This window comes from Lissotriton vulgaris, chromosome 5 (assembly GCF_964263255.1).
Source record: "Lissotriton vulgaris chromosome 5, aLisVul1.2, whole genome shotgun sequence".
NCBI classification, from domain to species: Eukaryota; Metazoa; Chordata; class Amphibia; order Caudata; family Salamandridae; genus Lissotriton; species Lissotriton vulgaris.
Window position 1 is genome coordinate 1,946,429,656 of NC_141693.1, and position 21,986 is coordinate 1,946,451,641.

General features: G+C 45.9%; 2 protein-coding genes across 2 annotated transcripts in view; one reads left to right on the forward strand and one right to left on the reverse strand.

Moving 5' to 3' along the window:
- The window catches only part of LOC147717829 (uncharacterized), a 413,385-nt gene that overhangs the window by 368,275 nt on the left and 23,124 nt on the right, over positions 1-21,986 (reverse strand). The window lies entirely within an intron of this gene.
- The window catches only part of LOC147717830 (natural cytotoxicity triggering receptor 3-like), a 132,858-nt gene continuing 120,951 nt past the window's right edge, over positions 10,080-21,986 (forward strand). Inside the window, exon 1 of the mRNA XM_086924607.1 lies at positions 10,080-10,211. The gene's annotated coding sequence lies outside the window, so the exon portion shown is untranslated. The remainder of the gene's footprint in view (positions 10,212-21,986) is intronic.

Genomic DNA, 21,986 nt, shown 5'->3' on the forward strand with positions numbered 1-21,986 from the left:
GGGCGTAACAGACACCCTGGCATCCCTCAGATAATGCATTAGGTCTGGAATTGAAGAAGGACAACAGGTTGGATGCGCAGGGCAAGGTGCCCCTGTGGAAGTGGGATATAGGTGAAGATCAGGAACAGTTGAACTATGACAAAAATAGTCTAGAAGAAGGTGAGGTGGTAGATGACGAGGTACAAGAGGAAGCAAACAGGTGGTGGGCAAGGTGCGCTGGGGGAGGTTCAGATAATGCAGGTGTTGCTAGTTCCTTGCAAGAGCGTCAGAGCGGCTAGGGAACACGTCAGAAGAATTGAATGGTGGTGCCCCTTCACCAATCGTTGGGCAGCTGGATCCAGGAAGGAGGCTGACCCTGACCCCAGGGGCGGCTGGTGACATTTTACAGTGGTGGGGCGCAAACTGATTTGCGAGTGCGGGCCCCAGGCCATTCAGGCCGGAGGCGACCCCCCGACCCACATACACAACACTCAAAGAAATGTATTCACACACGCATACACACAAACACATCCATTCACAACACTCTCCACCAAACATTCATGCATACATGCACGCTCGCACCAAACACTTTAAAATAAAAGAAAAAACGCACACTCTTACCTTGCTGCCGGTCCCGGTCCGCGCCACCTCTGGGCTCTGCTCCCCACAAGTCACAGGCTCACAGACCTGGCGCCAGGGGCACAGGTACCTTCTCGCCCACAGCACGCCCATTAGGGCTCCTAATGGGCATGCGCAATGTCGCAAAAACACAAGTGCGCATGCGTGGGGACGGGTAAAAATTCACCCTCCGTCCCCACTCATGCACACTTGTGTTGCCATCTGTACAATCATGTCAATCAATCAACATGACGCCAGGGCGGTCTGACGTCATGTTGATTCATTGACATGATTGACAGTCTTAACTCAAAAACGCCGAGGGAGCTGCGGGCGGCTTCGGGCAGGGGGGGCTACGCCCCCACGCCCCAATGGACGAACCGCGCCTGCCTGACCCCAAATAAGGGTTCTGGAGGGGCTGGGTAAAATACAGTACACAAATGCAAGATGTCTGGGGGATGAATGAGGGGGAGATGAGGGTAATAGGGACATACGTTTGCGAAGTGGTGAGTATGTCAAAGATGCCAGAGTAAGCACAGAGGTGCATTTTGGTGAGAATAATTCGGAGGTAGGCCAAGCACAAGGGAATGGGTATGGAGACAAGGGCAGGAGCCAAAGGCAACAGACACAGGAGCAAAAGGACTACAGGACACACTGCAAAGGAAAACAGAAGTGCAGGGGAAGACAGGGGCAGAGGGCACCAAATGTTAGCAACCAAGGAGAGAATATGGAAAGGGGAGTCTGTGTAGATGTTGAATCTCCTCCACAGGTAACTGAGGTCAAAAGAATGGTCCAAAGAGGAGAAATCTGTAATTATCTAAGGGGGCTAGGGTGCCTACGACAATAGAAAATTGGGCAGGGGCATTTCTAATTTATGCAAGAGTACATTGCGAAAAATACCCTGAACGGTGTGTTTCATATTTAAATATATGGACGTGATATTTAGTGTCGGGTATGTCTGGGCACACTACGACACGAAATCTCAGGCATGATTAGCACGGGACACGAAGATAAAATGGGGGGAAATTAAGATCAGGAAAACAACATACATGGCAAGTGGCCTAACATTGGTAACTCGGCCCTTTCAGACCTGCCCCACCCAAATGGGGGTTGGGGACAGTGGCCAAGACGCAGGGAGGAACACTTGGGACATGTTGGGACTTTAATATTGGCTCAAGTACAAAAGACTACAGTACGTTCCGGCAAGAATGTTCCACGTGTGCGAACAGACACCCACTTGTGAAGTGCTATGCGGCAGGAGATAGCGGACAGGGTACACAGGCAGGACAGTGGAATCACCATCAAGGGGCCTACAATGGACAGTAGGGTAATCAAGCAGCAGGAAACAGGGGAGAATGTGAGGCACATGGGAATATGGGCAAAGGCTCTTATGCCAATTGATGCTAACAAAGTAAACGGATGGTAGATTGCTACCATCATGCTAAAACAATGAATACAGGCAAGTATATAAAATACATGACAGTAAAATGCGTACTCTTACGATGCGTCCCTAACTAGATGTACCTGAATGTACCTAGCATGTATGTGGGTTTAAAGCAAAGCAATGCTCTAGGATAAAGTCAACCCCATTATCTGAAGTGCAAGACTGTGGGACCCCGTCTTGGTCTCAAGATGGACACCCCGCAAGGGATGTCAGACCACTGCGAGCTGGAGTGTCTGCATGCAGGCCCCTCAGCGTCTTACATTAGTGTAAATGTAAGTGTAAATGTTTTGAGCTTATATAGCGCACAGCTACCCGCAGTGGGTTTCCCGGTGCTTGCTTAGGGAACCCGTCCTGGTATTCCCCTGTGAGATAACCCTGGGAGGGTATCCACAAGGTGAAAGCCAGGCATCCCGCCACGAGGGGCCGTTGTGGAGATTAAGCAAGCTATTGCCCAGAGTCGCAGAGTGTGAACCCATGAGTCGAGAAGGCACCAGAGCGAGAATTATCGAGTCTGTGGAAATTTTTTAGCCCAAGACCTGCCGAGGCGGGGAATTGAACCCTGGTCCAGGGTCGATCTCAGCTTCTGGGTCTGCCGCCTCTAACCCCTGAGCCACACTTCTCCAGTGTGTCAGCATGGAAATCCTTTTCTCCTCTTACTATCTCAGGAAGAGATGATGTATATATACCCAAAGTGGTACCCCCTGGGGATATACTTTGCAGTGTCATGTCCGACTGGGATGACGGAAGGAATGACCCTTATGCATAGTTATTAAGCAGGAGATGGAAGGCCTGCTGTCCTGCTGTGATTCCAAGAATCCTCATGCATAATGAATGAGGCTTAAACTTTTCAGAGAAAACCCCATGTCATCTCTGGACATTACCGTAACTAGGTACAAGATCAGTACTAAGAACCGTTATGCAGTGTAATGGTAGGGGAGAATATAGGTGAAGGGTTAGGTGACTACCTGAGCCCAAATTGGGGTACCTATATGGAAAATTACACCCATTACCAACCTTGACAGGCAAATCAAAAACTGGCACTGACGCATGGGGAGAAAACGTTATGCAAATCATGGCTATTGTGTTTTTATTCTGTTTATCAAACACATTTTTGCTTTGGGGGTTTTCTCTGCCTTCAGCAATAAAGAGCCCTGCCAGGCAGACAGAACATATAACTATGGCTGTCATTCTCTGTCAGGGGAGCAAAGTTCGGGGCTTTGCTGACCTGGCAGTCTGGCCAGGGGCGTAACTTTGTCAGTAAGATTGAGGGGTTAGGGGGAGCTTCACATTTCCCAACAATCACGCTGGCATATAATGTTAAAATACATTATATGACAATAAGGGGGTATGAGAGGGGCTTAAGGGGCACCGGAGAGGGAATGGAATGAGGAATGGTAGGGGTACTAAGTGTGAGAAGACCTAATTATTTTGTAAAGTAACCAAGATTTCTGGAGACTTTCAAAGCAGAGAGGGTGAGAGAATGTGTGTGTTTTTGTCTGTGTGTATGTAAATATTTCAGGTCAAATCTGACAAACCCTCACCATACCCGAATGAAAGCATCTGTACTCAACTATACCAGAAAATATATTTATTAGAGGGGTATAAAATGCCAAACACCTCCTCCCCCTCCTCCCCCAAAAGGTGCACCCTCGAGACTGGCAGGCCACCCACCAAACCATAAATGAGTCCTTATGTGTATTATCAGTCAAGCCTAATAACAAATTTCTTGCAAAGCGGAATGAAGACGCATGTGAATCATTTCTACCTCTCTATGCGATTGAAAGTTCAGCATTCTAACAACAAAATTCTGGGTTAGATAGGAAATATGTTTATACTAATCAGAACAGAGTGCTGCGGAAAATAATTTTGGAGATACTTTGCCTCAAACTCTTGAAAGGCCATTTCTCAGCAACTCAATCTCAATTTGAAGCTCAGTGTCGTAGGAACTTTTGGTTCCAAATCGCATATTTTTTATCCTAGTTCTACCTTGCTCTGACAAAGGGGTGTATAGTTGACAAGGACTCAGCTGTCACAATATAGTCCCATAAGCAGTCGCTTTAACCCTACAGTGTCTTGTTGAAAGAAATGCTTTCCTCACAGATGAACAGTTAGGGGTTTTACTAGGACATTTGCTGCTGAATTTCTGTCTATGTGGCAGATGTGTGTGCTCTTCCACAGTGGTGGTAGAAATTCTGTTTCCTTAGGTGTTTTACTGGTCGACTTACAAGATATAGGCTCTAGAAAATATCTGGTACCACTACATTGACAAAGAAAGAATATAAACGGAATTGCTACAATACTTACTGACATATTGATGTGAAATGACAATATAAATATGTTCTATATATGAAGACGTAGCGTTAATAGTAAATTTATACTTGCCTATATATATTTACCTTGACAACTTAGTGGTAGCCAATATTTTAGAGCCCGTGTCTTTGTAGACAAATATAAACGGAAATCCTTATTATATTGACATCCAACAGTTTCCTAGTATGTTAAGAACCTTACACTAAGGGCCCGATTTCGATGTCAGACGGGCCTGAGTCCGTCTGTCCAACATCAATTCGGTACAAGCAATTAGGTGCCCCCTCAGCCTCCAACCAGAGGTCGTGCACCCATCGGGCCCTGTTGGGGGCCCCCAATGTCGACTTCCGACGGTCTTTCTGTGTCTGAAAGGCCGGCACAGAAAGGCTGAAAGGCTGTCGGAATCTGACATTGTATTCCCTTGTGCGTAAAGAGCCACCCTTTGGGATTACTGGAGGATTTACGATTGGCAGAAGGGCTCTCCGAGCCGGTCGGAAGCCATTCTGAACTCCAGTTCGGATTCCTTTTTGACCGACTCCATCCAAATTGGTTGATCGGAAAGGAATACGAACAGCTGATTACGATGCCATTTGAACAGCTCCGATCGAGGGTCGGAGACATTTACTACGGCATTGCATTCAGCCCATTAGTCTTTTTCTAGAAAATTCACTACCTTTTCCACAGTGGCCTTTTTCAGTGCGAACTCCCTCAACTATGGTGGTGGTTCTGAATCAGCACTGTATGTAGCGGAGTTGAATTTAGACCTGGGCAGACATGACTGCTGAAACAAGGGTGTCTCTGCTGACGGGAACTCCTCCTCTGAGCCAACATCAAACGAAGAATTGTATTTGCCAGTAACACAAATAGCTGTCAGTTCACCCGCATTTTGTGAGTGTCAGCTTTTTTCATCCTCTAAGAGAAAAGAAAGCCTGTATATACTTTCCTGGGGTCACTTGCTTTTCAAATGTATATCACACCCTCCAAAAAAAGTATTCATCTCTAGTCACTTCAATAAAGTTACCCTCATTTCTTGGTATGAAAGACGTGTGATTTTAACGCAATTTTTGATGAAGTCCTCTTCTACAGGCACCCTTCAAGCGTCTGTGTTCTCAGGGCTTTAAGTGGGCCGGGTCTCACCGGGTCTGAGCACCGGCAGTTTTTTTACGCAGGCCTTGAAACGGGTCTCTATCGGGCTCTGTTTTGTGCCCTGGCCCAGGAAGTCCTTCTTTTTTCGTGTGTTATAGGGGAAGAGAAATCCTTTAAAGAGAGTCAGTTTCTCTCTGGATTTCTCTTCTCTTTTCGGAACTAAGGAGTAGCAACATTGTCGTGGTGTCACCAGGTCTTTATGTGGAAGCTTTTTCAATATTATATACAAGCCGCAGTTGCTGCTTATTTATCTTATGCAACTAACAACCACTGACAAAGCCAATAGTCCTTATTTGTTGTAAGTATGATGTTATTTGTTGTATCATATATCTGGATTTAAAGACAGAAACAACAAAATACCAGTCGGGCGGCACACTATGCTAAGCGCAGATTTTTAGCGCAAGGTTTTTAAGCCACGCCCTTAATTGCAATGGCCTCGCCCGTTTGCGAGACCCTCCAGTTTTTTCATCCCACTTAAAGCCCTGTGTGTTCTTCTTTTTCTTCTTATCTCTCGGTGTAAGGAGATTATCCCATGGTCATGCTCAGTCAGTTCTGGGCCTCTCGATGGAACCATCATCTGTTCACATTGACACCATCAAACCAGGGTGACCAACCGTCCGTAAATTTCACGGACAGTCCGTAATTTTGGCTGTCTGTCCGTTGTCCGTGAAGGATTCTTTAACGGACGCCATTTGTCCGTAATTTTAACCGGGCACAGCTTGCCCCCACCTCCCTTCTTGACTCCGATGCTGTATGAAAGCTCAGACCCCCAGCAGCACTGTAGAGGCACAGCGGGATGGCCTCACACCTCCAGCCCTTGATGAGCTATTAAGAGGTGCTTGAAGGTGACAGAGGGAGGGGCTGCAGGTTCAGGAACAGGGGGCATCCATTCACATGCAAACAGCCCTGAATGCGTCTTGCTTCTGCTATTTAGAGGGGGGCTCACACGTTCCATTTCTACCCAGGGCCCCAAACATCTCAGACTCGGCCAGATTACACACCTGATTACACCGAGGCAGCACCTGCTTCTCTTCACCGAGCTTAATTACTGTCACTAATTTGTAAGCAAACCTCGGTTCTTCAAACATGTATAATGTAATACAATAAAGAAATGGCACAATCGCACCCACACTGATTAACAAAGTATGGAAGACAATCAGTTCAATCAGTTCTCTTAGAGTATCTCCTGTAAGTACTGCATATCACAGTGGGGGATGGCATTTTGGACAGAGAGCCTGTCTTCTCGTTGTCTTGTGCAGGAGGGGGCGAGAAGCCCAAGATGATACTAGAATACTGCATGCCCACACCTGTGCCCACCCTGGTGGATCGCGTTCCCTCTCCTGTGATGACTCCTGCTCTTGTCCCCCCATGTGGTGGCTCCAGCCCACCCCCCCGCCTGTGATGGCTCCTGTCCCCCATGTTGTGGCTCCAGTCCACCCCCGCCTGTGATAGCTCTTGTCCCCCCCTGTGGTGGATCCTGTCTCCGCCCGGGGTGGCTTCTGTCCCAGTCCTGGAACGGCCCCTGCAGCGAGGGTGAAGTTCTTGATGGGCCTCTTCTCAAAAGGGCTCAGCTCAAAATTAATATGGAAAGGTTGGCGAGTAAGTAAGTGAAGGGATGTGTGAATGGCTGGATGAATTAGTGAAAGGGTGAATGGATGAATGAAAGATTGAATAGATGGATAATGAGAGGATAGATGGATTGATGAGTGAGGGGAAGGATGGAGAGAAAATGTAAATAGCTGGATGTATGGGTGGAAGGGTAGCTGGATGATTGATGAAGGGAAAGATGGATGAGTGAAAGGATGATGGATGGAGGGGAAGGATGGATGGATGAGGGGAAGGATAAATGGATGAGGGGAAGGATGGATGGAAGGATGGATGGAAGGATGGATGGATGAGGGGCAGGATAAATGGATATGATGGATGAATGGGTGAGGGGAAGGATGGATGAAAGGAAGGATGGATGAGGGGAAGGATGGATGGATGAGGGGCAGGATAAATGGATGGGATGGATGGATGGGTGAGGGGAAGGATGATGGATGAGGAGAAGGATGGATGGATGGATGGATGGATGGATGGAGGGGAAGGATGGATGGTTGAGGGGCAGGATAAATGGATGGGATGGATGGATGGGTGAGGGGAAGGATGGATGAAAGGAAGGATGGATGAGGGGATGGATGGATGACTGGAAAGGATGGATGATGAGGGGAAGGATGGATGGATGGATGAGGGGATGGATGGATGGATGAAGAGGGGGTGGGTGAAAGGATGGATGATGAGGGGAAGGGTGGATGGATGGATGATGAGGGGGTGGGTGAAAGGATGGATGGATGATGAGGGAATGGATGGATGATGAGGGGGGTGAAAGGATGGATGGATGATGAGGGGAAGGATGGATGGATGGATGATGAGGGGAAGGATGGATGGATGATGAGGGAAAAGGATGGATGGATGATGAGGGGAAGGATGGATGGATGACGAGGGGAAGGATGGATGGATCATGAGGGGAAGGATGGATGGATGATGAGGGAAAAGGATGGATGGATGATGAGGGGAAAGGATGGATGGATGATAAGGGGAAAGGATGGATGGATGATGAGGGGAAGGACGGATGGATGATGAGGGGATGGATGGATGGATGATGAGGGGAAGGACGGATGGATGATGAGGGGATGGATGGATGGATGATGATGAGGGGAAGGACAGATGGATGGATGGATGGATGGATGACGGGTGGGTGAAGGGATGGATGGATGGAGAGTGGGTGAAAGGATGGATGGATAAGTGGGTGGGTGAAAGGATGGATGGATGATGAGTGGGTGGGTGAAAGGATGGATGGATGGGTGGGTGGGTGGATGGTGGGTGGGTGAAAGGATGGATCAGTGGATTGGATGGTGGGTGGGTGAAAGGATGGATGAGTGGGTGGGTGGATGGTGGGTGGATGATGGGGGGTAGGTGGATGAGTGAAATGATGGATGGATTGATGGATTGATAAGTGCACGGGTGAATGAATGGAGATATGAGTGAAAGGGTGGGTGTAAGGATGGATGACTGAGTGAAAGGGAGGGTAGATGGACAAAAGGATGAATAGATGTGTGAAGGAGTGAAATGATAGATGGATGAGTGATAGGGGCAATGGATGGATTCACGAGTGGATGAGTAGATGGATGGATGGGTGGGTGGATGGATGGATGGAAGGAAGGCTAAGTGAAAGGTCGGTGGAGAGAGAAAGGGAGGATGGATGGATGACTAAAAGAGTGGATGGGTGGAAGCATTAGTAAGTGAAAGGATGGCTGGATTGGTGAAAGGGTAAATGGCTGAATGGATGAGTGAATAGATGGATGGGATGAAGAGTGGATGGATAAGTGTACATATGGATGGGGTGAAAGGGTGGATGGATGGATGGATAATGGAGGATGAGTGAAAGGATGGATGAGGGGATAGATGAAGGGATGGATGAGTGAAATGATAGATGGAAGGATACATGATGGATAGGTTTGCAAATGGTTGAATATGTTTGGAAATGGCTGGGCTTACTTATATACTATTGCGCGACCTCTGATGTGTCTGTAAAACGTACCTATTGTCCTGAAGTTTTGTCCTGAATTTTGACCTCCTGTCCTGAATTTGTGTCCTGAATTTTGACCCTTTGTCCTGAATTTTTACACTCACCGTCCTGAATTTACACCAATGCCAGTTGGTCACCCTACATCAAACGAGTATCGAAGATGCACTCTGCCTTTCGGTATCCAGCACTGCACTGAGCTGGGAATGTTTCTTCAAACGAACCGATGTGCAACTCGCTATTCCTCCACTTGATGGCAGAGTTGCTCCACAAGTGGTTTTTATGATAAGCCAGGTGTGCCGATGTGGTTTAGTTTAGTTTAAGCACGCCTATACTGTAAAGGGAATGTTAGAATCTAAGTTTCTGAACTAGATTATCTGCTGCATGCTTTATACAACGCCAATGGGCCTACTGAATCTCACCTCTGTTTTTGCTCTTTGCTCCACTGATGCTGTATCTATATAAAAAAATCGTCATCATAATAATTATAAAAAGGTTCCTATCACAATAATTACCAGAACCCCTTAGCCTACTCCTTCTGCTAGACACCCCTCCTGCATAATACTGTGTTTTTGAATCTTCTAGATTTTGGATGAGAGCTCAGGGGCGGTTCCTGCAAACAATGCAACAGACACTCAGCTCTCCTCCCTTAAGAGGTCTGCACGAGCTAAAAAGTCACTCCTCAAAACAGCCACTAGGGAGCAGCAGTGACTTAGATGTTTGCAATAAAAGTAAACAAGAAGCTTGGCTGCTAGTTTAGAAGATGAACGTTTTCAGTAAAGCTTTGTGTTTTTACCAGTTCTGCTGCAGTGCAGCACCAGATGTTCTTGTTAAAATGTACATTGGTGGGAAGTGTTCATATTCTCCAGACGGATTCCTTAGACTCCAGTCCACGTATTCCTTAGACTCCACCTCATGGTTTCCAGCTGCAGGAGGCGCCGCCCCCTGACCAAGGATCCTCAGCCCAGTGTGCAGTTATCACTTTATCCTGTTCTTCCTCTGCATGCAGCAGCCTCACTTCCTTCATCTCAGCACTCCCTGGCACAGGGGACAGGCAGTAGAAATGTTCAGTGTCTCTCTGGGTGTCTTCCAGGTGGCCAGTGCTCCAGCTGTCCCCAGGGCCTTCCTTCCACACTCCCCGGCCATCAGGGGTAGGTAAGTTCCACAGGAGACACGTAGGATTCACTGACAGGAAGTGACCACCTGTGCACCTGTGGATCAGAAAAAATCCACTTATTTTTCAACAGGAGCCTCTTCAGATCCAGAGAACAAAGACAGAATCTTTCTTTCTGGCCTCAGTCCACAGGCTGTCTTCACGCAGCAGTACTCATGGCTTGTCTTCTTTGGTTCCAGCCAGCTCTCTGCTGGGATTCAGTCAAGCAGGGTAAAGTGAAAGGTGACACCAGTTTGTGATTGATGATCAAACTAAGGCCCTGATTTAGAGTTACTCCATCACCGATGGGACAAAATGTCAATCCCATAGGATATAATATGATTTATATTTCAGTGGACAGAATATCTATCGCTGTTGTGACATTGTAACCTGTCCACCAAAATCTAAACCAGGCCCTAAGAGCCCGTGCTTTATTCATGAAGTGTGGCATCAATGTGGATTTTATTTATGAACTCATTTTTATATTTATAAAGTGCTATTATCAGAGAGAATACATCGTGGCGCCGGACATCACATACAAAAGAAGGCAGATCTGAAAATACACCGGAGAGAAAACCACTCGCCCACTATCAAAAGAATGGTGTTTTCAAAGCTTTAAAGAAAAGAGTATCATAGACCTATCTCCAGTCTCGCATTGGTGCCAGGTACCGCGCTGTGTCTGCCTGCACGTGGCCCAGAGAGGCTATCCTTTTGCAAAATAATTGTTCTGTTGTTGGAGCTATTCACAGTCACATTTCTGTAAATCAAGCAAGTTTAGCTCCTTCGCGTGGGTTCTTTATGTGGGATTCTTTTTACTGAAATATTAGGTGTGAAAAGCAAAATGTATGTGCATACTTCCGGATGGGGGCTTGTTGCACATTGCAGGTCAGCTTCTGGCAGACTGTACATATTCATTTTAACATGAAAAAATGAAGTATTTGATTGAATTTACCATATTGGGAGCTAGTGAAATCCAAGTTATGCACTCTAAAACCAATTGTGCAGAATGCCATGACAGCTATGTAACGTTTTAGGTGCAAGTGGAAAAATATTCCCTACAATCTTGCAAGGCAATATTAACTTTGTGCAACTGAGGACAACGTTTGCATGCACTTCCAGGAGACTTAGCAAGGTGTTTGTGATGCAAACTGTTTTATTTCCCATGCCACACACTTGTTGCTAGGGCCTGGTCAGCATCGGACAAAGAGCAGCAAGGCTGGTCTGCCTGATAGAGATGGACCCTTCTGGGAACCCGGATAGACGCATGCTGGGAGCATCATCTCCATCTCATGTCAATCAATCAATCAATATTTGTTAAGCGCAACTACTCACCCGTGAGGGTCTCAATGTCCCGTCACAGCAGTAACAGCTGGGCAGACATCAGTCCCACAGCCCAGGCTCTGGCGGGGAGTGGAAGTTTCACACATCAGTTCAGGGTCATCCTCCACTGTACCAAGTTTCAATTCTATGATACCTGTGTATGATGGCACCCTGCATGAATTTACCCCGCATTCACTACCCCGGCTGCAATGTTACCATGCGCTACTTTACCAGGCACGTCATTACAATGACTTGCTTAAGGGGGCGCTGGACTTTGGAATAGTATAAATTACTATTCCAACTCCAGTCTACGCAACAGTGGGGAATGTGTTGGAGTTAAAAATCGCAACATCAGTCCAACAAGGGGCCCCATACAGCAGGCCATTGTAACAACTCGCGAGTTAAAGTAATACATGGTAACTTTGCAGTCGGGGTAGTGGCTGCGTTGTAAAGGCTGGTCGTTGTTGAGACTGTGGGGTACAGGATGTTGCCCCCATGGGACATCTGGTGAGTGTATTATTAACATTAATCCACAATAGTGTAAATAAAACCAAAGTATAAATAAAACCAAAACTGGAACTTTTTTAACAACCCAAATATGTCACAAAAGACAGAAGCACATTGTAATATTGAACGTTTATTATTCACTGTTATTAGTAACGGATAAACCAGGCCTTCGAGTGGCGCTGGATGAATTTCAGGCCTTCTTGGACCAAAACTCGACTAGTACCGTGATCCTCCCCGACGACTCTAATAATCATTTATGATTGAATCACTGGAGGAATCCCCATCAGAGGATTTCCCAGACGTGTCTTCAAATGTACCCTCTCTTTTGACTGCAATTGGTAGAACTATGCAAAGCCAAAAAGCAAGTATATGCGGAAATTTCTTCTCGATTTTGGTTTTTTACTTTAGGAGACTTTTTTGCAAACCAACCTGCAAGACCAACTTTTAATTCATCTTATCCTAAAATGATCATTGTGGGACAAGCAAAGAACACGTCCAGTGACGCTTTTTTACGTTCAAAGTGCGGTTATACTGTTCTCGCATGCATTAATAGAAAGCACTTGCAGGGAATACATCATTTGCTGGACCTGTGACCAGCGACTGATGGATGACAGCCTGTGAGCTCGGTCTCCGAGGCTGTCTCTGCCTTCAACCAGCAGCTGCCTCTTGAAACCATGAATGTTTGAAGGCACAAAAAAAAATCTAGCGCCAGGACGCCCTTTTCCTGCGTATTTGCGCGCTTTATAACTTCCTAAACTAAGCCAAAACCGACGAGAAGGACACCGTGTCAGCAGGGGTAGCCTGGGAACATTCCGCAGCTGCAGAAAAGCAGGGGGTCCGGCAGATGTGTTGCTTTAAGCATATGTCAAAGATTACATACGCCCCACCGAGACAAAGGCAGCTGTAAAAGCAAGAACAGTGTGCGTGACTGAACCACCGCTCTGAAGGCACCCGGGGAAAATCCCATGTGCGCTGGTGGAGCACGCCATGTGTGAGAATGGGCAGCTCCGCTTCTTTTCACGCTATCTGTGCCTTTGAAGTGGGTCGGAATCCGAGGTCACTTTTAGGGGACGGGTTTTGGGGTGTTCAAAATATTTGTGTGCTCTTGGACACTTCTGCGCATGTCTCATTTGGCGGGGCTCAAACGCACTTACCATTTGCCGCCAGAGTACAGTTGGTGGTGCCCTGTGCGACAATCTTTTTTGGCACTCTATCGCCCCCCCCCGCCCACCCCTTCCTCCGCACCCACCCCTCCTCACCATATGAGCTTCTCCTCGGATTCCCTCCCTACCACCCAGCAAAAGTGTCCCTCATATCTTCATAGCCCCTCTCTCACAGGAAACAGTTTTTGGAATGCAATTTTTACATGGCAGTGTCTTACCACGCGTTTGTTTAGCACGCATAGGCCTTTACCATGCATGCCTTTCCAACACATTTAAGGTGGAGGGTTGTGGGTTCTCCCCCAAAAAGATAAAAAAATAACAAGCATTGGCATAGCCAATAGGTCTCGCCTTTGGGACCTTATAAGCGTTTAGCCATGCAACAGTTAATGTTGTTGCACCAAGGATTTTGTGCTGGATAACTAAATACTTATAAGGTCCCAAAGGCGAGACCTATTGGCTATTCCAATGCTTGTTTTTAATGCACTTTGACTGCTGGCCAACAAACTAGTAGCTGAAGACCGGCAAGTCAAGGCTCACCCCACACATCTGCTGGACTCCCAGATATTATGTCACTGCACGCTGATGTCTAGCACTACACAAACTTGCAAATATTTAAATAGCCTTTTGCTTTGTCAAGTGGCATTGAGATGGGTTAATGATGGGGGTTATACTTAGAACGCTGAAAGTGCTTCTTTGGTATTGGATCCGTGCCTTTCTTTGGGAATGATATGCTTGTGATTCCATGCAAAATTAAAAAGTCATGATCAATAGACGTTTTATGATTTTCTCACATTGAAAGTGCTTCGAGTCACAGCTGTATTTATTGCAGAGCTGTTTCCGGCCTGACTCTGATCACATCTGCACAGACAATTATCTAACCTCCTTCAACTAGTAAAACCTGGAGCAGGTCTGTTACTTTTTTTTTGCTCTTTATTTGAAACTGAAGGAAATTATGCTATTTTATTTTACTGTGTTTGAAGAGAGAAAGGATAATAAATACACATCTAAATTTATTGCATACTCTTTGGTAACTGTGATTCCTGCTTTTGTGCATGTGTGGCATTGAACCTTGGGAACGCTCATGCCGCACACCTCTGAGCATGTAAATGTTGCACCTGGCCATGCTGAGACTGTTTAATCCTTCTTTTGTTTCCTTTAAAGTGAAAACATGCCGCGCTGGTTTTGTTACTTCAAACGATCTTCTATTTAAAGTGATTCTTTTGTCCTCTCTTAAAACATGTTGTGCTTTTTGTGTGCTCACCAGTGCTCTGGGCAGATCAGTACCTGCAGTGTGGAAGTGATGTGCGGTATAAAAACCAGCATTATTGAGGGTTGAGTTTGTAACTGTTCCCAAATAAGGTCAGCGCGCTCGCAAATGTCTTTTTGTCGCTTTAAAAAAAAATGTATTTATTAATGTGCATTTATTTTCGTGGCAAAAAAACAGTTTAGTCTTTCCGAAAATAAAAGGAATGATAGTGTTTACTTGAGCAAGAAAGATGTAAATGCGAATCTTGAGCAGCATTTCTGTTCTGTAAAAGGTACATTGTGACCTCCTGCCCTTCTCTTTAGATGAGAAGCCGCGAAAGTAAAAGAAAACAAGCACGTGAGTGATGCGTGAGTGCGTGCCCAACGGATGTGTGGAGAGATTATAAAAGCCAAAGAAACAAGCATTGGCATAGCCGAGTGGTGCGCGTGCCCGGCAAAAGTGAAAGCAGGCGCGCGCGCGACGACAAAAGTGAAAGCAGGCTGGCGAGTGGTGTGCGATGTGCATGCACCATGACGAGGGTGGAGCCTCTGCACGTCATTGAACGCTTAACCGCAGGCTCTAGGTCAGCCAGCTTTTGGTAGGACTTTAAAAGCCCACCCACTAAATGTCTCGCAGGGCAGCGCATGCGCTGGCTCAGTCGAGACCTAAATATGCATATACATATATATACTAAATGTATCAATCAATCAGAGATTTTGAAAGCGCGCTACTCACCCGTGAGTGTCTCAAGACGCTGGGGGGTGGGATTCGAGCAGCTCCGTAGGTCAACTGAAGAGCCGGGTCTTGAAATCCTTTCTGAATTGATGCAGTGTCGGGTTTCATCTGATGTAGAGGGGGAGTTTGTTCCAGGTCTTGGCTGCGAGTTTAGAGAAGGATCTGCCACCTGCGCTGGTCCTGCGGATGCGGGGGGGGCTAGGGCTAGGTTGGCTGAGCGGAGGTTTCTCTTGGGGGAGTGGAAAGAGATTTGTTTGTTGAGGTATTGGGGTCTGGCGTTATGGAGGGCTTTCTAGGCGTGTGTGAGCAGTTTGAATATTATTCTTTTTTTCGACTGGGAGCCAGTGGAGGTCACGGTGGTGTTAGCTGATGTGGTCATGTTGTGGGATGCCGAGGATAAGTCTGGCTGCAGCGTTCTGGACGGTCTGGAGTTTGCAGAGGAGTTTTTTGTTGATTCCGGCATAGAGGGCCTTTATGTAGTCTAGTCTGCTGGTGATGAGTGCATGGGAGATGGTCTTCCTAGAGTCAGGTGGAATCCATTTGAAGGTCTTGCAGAGTAAGCAGAGGGTGTTGAAGCTTCTGGAGGACACAGCATTGAGTGTAGAGCCAAGGATGAGGAATTCTGTTTTCTCTGAATTGAGCTTCAGGCAGTTGCTGCTTATCCAGGTTGTGACGTCCTTCATCCCTTCTTGGAAACTGCACCTGGTGATGTTGGGTCACCTTAGTAATGCGTGGTAATGGCATGCGAGGTAAAAGCATATGCATGCTAAACAAATGTGGGGTAACAAAGTCATTTCAAAGGCTTGCAATGTTGCACCGTCATCCAACTCTCTCTCACATACATTTCACTATTTTAAAGCCTGGTAAATGCTGGCTTTACAAATACACTCCACGCTCCACTATCCACATAAAATGCAGATATTCTTTTCAGCTGGTATATTAACCCTCTCTGCTACTTTATGGCAAGTGAAAACTGCCACTAGACAAAACTATGATCTCTCTCTCTAGCAGGAACATTAATCACAAGTGTGACATTTTTATCACTGCCTGAAAGCTGGAGGCACAAGGAACTCTGCAGCAGGTCATTTTAAATCCTATATTACTGTCAAACACAGCACCCCCCGAGGTTGGTACCCACCCTTCAGGTCAGCCCCCAGTACGGCCGCACCGGTCGCATCGCCCCAAAGCTGGCCCTGCCAGTGTAAGCACATAACGCTTACTGTATTTAAACTGTTCACATGCGAATGTCTGTGGGCACATGATAGTTCTCATCTGAGTATCCGATTGTTTGGTAGGAGGCCATGTTTGTTTTGGTGGGGACTTCTGCACCATCTTGTCAGCAGAATGGGCTTAGGCTGGGACTCACTAGGGTGACCATCTCGCACAGAGACAAATTGAGGGCAGGACTGTAAACATTTATGACAAAGCATCAAAATTCAGGACAAAATATAATTTTTTACTCACAAATCCACTACTTTAGCAATGCATTTATTTACTATTTTTATATTGCACTATTTATTTACATTGCTCTGTATGAGATTGGCTCTAAGTATGCTGCGTTCAGATGGCGCATTATGCCTTTGTTCAATAGAAAATCGATGCCAATGGGCACGTTGTCAAGGGCATCCCCCTACTCAAATTTACCCAATCTTTCCTGGAGCCAAAGCAACAGGAACGTTTTGATTATGTATCTCAACATGATGGCAAACACTTTGGAAACTTTAAGGTCAGTTACCATTCCAACTTCTGCTAGTTTGCAGAAGTGGTACAAAAACATCAGGCTCACCTCATCCTCCACTAGACGTCAAACCAAAAACATTTAACGAGGCAGACCAGATGTTGTGGGTAACAGTCTAACACCTAATGTCAGGATATGTCATAGCCACAACTTGTCTGACCCAAAGCACCAAGAAGGCTTGACTGATGTATTAGAGTGTATTGGAGTGTGCGTCAGGGAATCTACCTTTCTCTCAGAACAGGGTGCCCAGACCACCAGGCAGAGTATTAAAGAGCAGGATGAAGACGAGATCAGATGAGAGATCAGCAGGAACAGATTCAAAGAGTTATTGCTAAGAATCGGACAAATAGAAAAGAGAAGCAGGACGATTCCCAAAATCCGACAAAATAGGCCCTCAGTGAGTATCGAACAATATTGCTTACTTGGAGAATACTCTTATCAAAGAGGCCAGAAACAGAAAAGGCATTGTAAAGTGGTTGCGTAATTGGCACCCAGTCACCCACCCACCTTGGCAAACTCTGCCAGTGCAATGGTCCATTGATAGTGCTTGTGAAGAAGGGGCAGTCGCAGGGCCCCTTGGAAAGTTGGACCAGTTGTCTGGCTCATCAATAACTGCAAAACACCATGAAGACCCTTCAAATATTACATAACATCAAAGTATAAGAACATGATACAGACTTTAAGATGCAGAAAGTATGTCTTTAACATATGGAAATGTTTCAATATACTACATTAGATCACCAAATTGCATTGATATTTATTTGAAATGAAAGTTTCTAAACATGAACTTTAAAATATATATTAACCCTCCCTCCAGCAAAGCCATGAATGAACAAAGTGAATCAATTCTCTGGTGTCCCTTATATCATGGCCAATACTATTTTTACAGGTGGTGGAAAATTGCAGGCCATTAAAGTGTACCCAAGCGAGGTTTTATACAGGATCCATCTTGAACTGCTCTCAAATGTCACTATCAAGTAAATTAGACACATGAACTAACTTGATTTGACTTAGATCACACAATTTAGTCATGCCAGGATTTGAACCCAGGTTTCCTGGTCACACATAGTGCAATTAGGCTATTGACTAGATTAATGTATTTTAATCAATTCCCTTTAAGACCGGAGGGCAGTGTTTTGTACAATTCTGTCGGATGAATAGTTCATTGTGTTAAGTAAATACAGATCACAGGTTAACTTGACACAATATCTAGAAATAGAGGTAGATAGTGAAGGTGATGGACTGCAGGATATCATGTGCTAATATCTGGATTTCTCAGGCTCTACATAGCTATTAAACGCATTAAAGTGCATTAACCCCTTAAGTGCTGATGACGGAACCGCTCCGTCATCAGCTGCGGTGACGCTGTGCTGATGACGGAGCGGTTCCGTCATGGCCCGCCCGCCGCTCATGCGCGGCGAGAATTCCGCGCCTGCGCTGAGCGTTCTATTGAGGGGGCGGGGCCATGACGGAACCGCTCCGTCATAAGCACAGCGCAACCGACGCTGGTGACTGAGCGGTTCCGTCACCAGCATGCGCCCGCCGCTCTTCCGCCCCGCCCCCTTAGCACTGCGGCGGAATAGCCGCCGCAGTGAAGGGGTTAAAAAAGTATGGATACTGTGCTCCTGGGTGCAATGGGGAAGGGGTCAGTGGGTGTGGACGAGGAATTAAAGATGTGGCTAAAAAGAAAAAAATATTCTGCAAATATTGTGTTGATCTTTCATCATCAGGTAACTTGATATAGAATACACATAAATTCAGTTAAACTAGTTATTGGAAAATGCACTATTTCATATTACAAAACCTCTGTTGGTTAATGTGATCCCTGCAGAGGTCTGTGTATGCCTCCAGAGGCAGATCGAATGTAATCCTGTTTGGTACAGTAGGGAATAACGACTTGTGTGTCTTTAGTGCTTGAAGGTCCCTGCCCATCATAGAAGGCACTGTGAATCTGCTAGTCATTATTTTAAATTTGCATATTACACATTATAAGATAGACTTCCACAAAAATGCAGAAATTAATTTATTTAAAGACAAAACGTGTTTTCAAAGTATAGATTTTAATAATATGCAGGTTGTACCTAATGCAGAGTTTTACAACTGTCTAATAAAAGCACGCACTCCACAGCTTAGCTTGGAACACTATTACAAAACCTTTCAAAAAGGCAAATCTTTGTTTCAAGAAGGTCAAAGTGACACCATCACTTAAAGCAATGCTGTCATCCAAGCAGCCTTTACATTTGCAGATGAATCAATTTCAAATATGTAAATGTAAATCCAGGACTTGTATAGCACACGAATCACCCCCAAAGGGGTATCTTAGCGCTGGGGCCATTGGGAAGATTAAGCAAGCTATTGCCCAGAGTCGCATGGTGCTGGGCAGACCCCTGCCACTGGAGCCATGGATCGAACCGTAATCCCCAGCGTCCAGCATCAGTTGCCCCGGCCGCTGCGCCACACCTCTTCATTTACATGTGTTTCAGGCAGCAGGCACCCTGGCAAGAAGGCGTGTTTCTTGTTTAGCTGCCTGCGCTTCCTTCGGGATCGCAGCACAGGAGACTCCCTCCCTTCCACTTCAGTTCAGCCATTTCATCTGCCGAAATGAACATTTGTCTTTTTGCAAAAAGGCTAAAATTATGAACAAATGCCGTCCGTTGAAACCTCCATCATGGACAATGGACATTAGGATTATTGTATGGACGGTCCATGTAAATTACGGACGGGTGGTCATCTAGGACTCATCAGATTTCCCATGTAATTCAATTCATGGAGGCAGGGAAAGATTTGTGTTCTGTCTCATGAAGATTGGGGTGTGTTGGGATTTAACAGTTTGCCTGAGCAAAGAACCACAAGATTGGTAAACGATTTTGTGAAGGTGATTGCTGATTGGATGAACCGTCCAAGGTAATCAAGCGTATCATTAAAGAATGTTTGTCTGCAGGGGCAACGCGATCACCAGGCATTAGCATCTAAAGTGGAGGTGGAGGTCTCGATGGGTCTCTGCGCTTATAAATAACGTGAGAGGGTGGGTTGTTGGTTGATTAAGTGAAAGGACTGATGGATAGGTGTGTGAGTGAAGAGGTGTATGGGTGAATAAATGAGTGAAAAGATTGATGTAAGGTTAGATGAGTGAAAAAATGAATGGGTGAGTGAAAGGGAGGTGGGATGGATGGGTAAAAGTGTGGATGGATGGATGATGGATGGATGGATAAGTGAAAGAATGGATAGATGAATGAAAGAGAGGGTGGATAGATGGATGTTTAAAAGGGTGGATAGATGGATGAGCGATAGGATGGGTGGATGAATGAGTGAAAGGATTGATGCTGGGATGCCATGAACCTCCAACTTTAGAAGTTCCAACAGGGTGGAGGTCTATATGGGCCTCTTCTGTCTGCAGCTTGGCAAAGGGGAGTGAGTGAGTGAATGAGTGAAAGGATGGGTGGATGGATGGATGGATGGATGGATGGATCTGTGAGTGAAAGGGTGGGTGGATGGATGCATGGATGGATGGATAGATGGATGGATGGATGGATGGATGGATGGATGGATGGATGGCTGGCTGGATGGATGTATGGATGGATGAATGGGCGGGTGAAAGAATTAATGGATGAGTAAAAGGGAGGGTGGATGGATGAATGAGGGAAAGGGTAGATGGATGATGAGAGAAAGGATCCGTGAGTGAAAGGATGGAGGGCTGAGTGAAAGGGAGGGTGGATGGGCTGATGCAGGTGATGACTGAAATGGAGGATGGCTAGATGGATGGAGTGAATGGATGAATGAAAGTATGGATGGATGAATGAAAGGATGGATGGATGAGAGAAAAGATGGATGAATGAAAGAATGGATGGGTGAGTGAAAGGTAGGGTAGATGGATCAATGAATGGATGGATGAGTGAAAAAATGGATGGATGAGTAGAAGGGAGGGTGGATGGAATGATGAAAGGATGAATGAAACAATGGATTAGGGAAAGGGAGGGTGGGTGGATGAAAGGGTGAATGGATAGAAGAGTGAAAGAATGGATGGATGAGTGAAAGAAAGGGTGGATGGGTGGGTGTATGGATGAGTGAAAGTATGGATGTACGTGAGTGGAGGGATGGATGAGTGAAAGGGTAAAGAGATGGATGAATGAGTGGTTCAGTGGCAGGATAAGTGAAATGATGGATGACTGAGTGAAAGGATGGATGGGCAGATGAATGTATGGATGGATGGTGAAGGAATAGATGGATGAAAGGGTGGCTGTAGAGATCGACGAGTAAATGGATGGATGGATGGGTTTTGAGATGGATACATACGTTTGTATATGGATAGGTGAATGGACGGAATGTTGAAAGACTGAATGATAGATGAATGAATGAATCGATGACAAAATGTAAAGGTAAAATTGTGGATATTTGCAGGTGGATGAAAGGATGAATGGATAGATGTTTGTATGGAAGAGATTAGAGAGGTCTTCTGGGGAGGGTCGTGATGACTTGCTTTGTTTGTTTGATGCCATATGAGCTTTGTTTCTAAGTGGAGGGAATTTTCATTTTCTGGCTACTCAATTGTTTGTCCGTCAGTTATAGAAACAATAGCAGACAAGATTACCCACGGGCCACCATGAAATGTTAGCTCAGACTCTCCTGAGTCATGACACTAGGACTAGTGGGGGTCATCACACTAGTGCTGTCAAGAGATACCACACTTGGAGCATCTTAAGACTTTACACCCGGTACATCCTGAGACATTACACTAGGGCTACCCTGAGACCCACACTAGAACCACTACACGTCATGCTAGTCTCACTCCAAAATATCACGCTAGATATACCCTGTGATATCACATCAGGGTAGCTAGTGGCGTCTTACTAGGAAACCCTTATCACACTAAGCACCCAGAGAAACATAAGATTAGGGTAACCCTGAGACATTACACATGAACCACTAGGACAGCACACTAGAGCCAGGGTCATAGCACATTCCCCTGCAACCCCCGCAGTGTGGAGGGCACTGAACCCTTCAGGGGCCCTTCAATCCTTCAAAGTGCCCCATTATCCCAAAGACCAATGAATTTCTCTGAGATATGGAA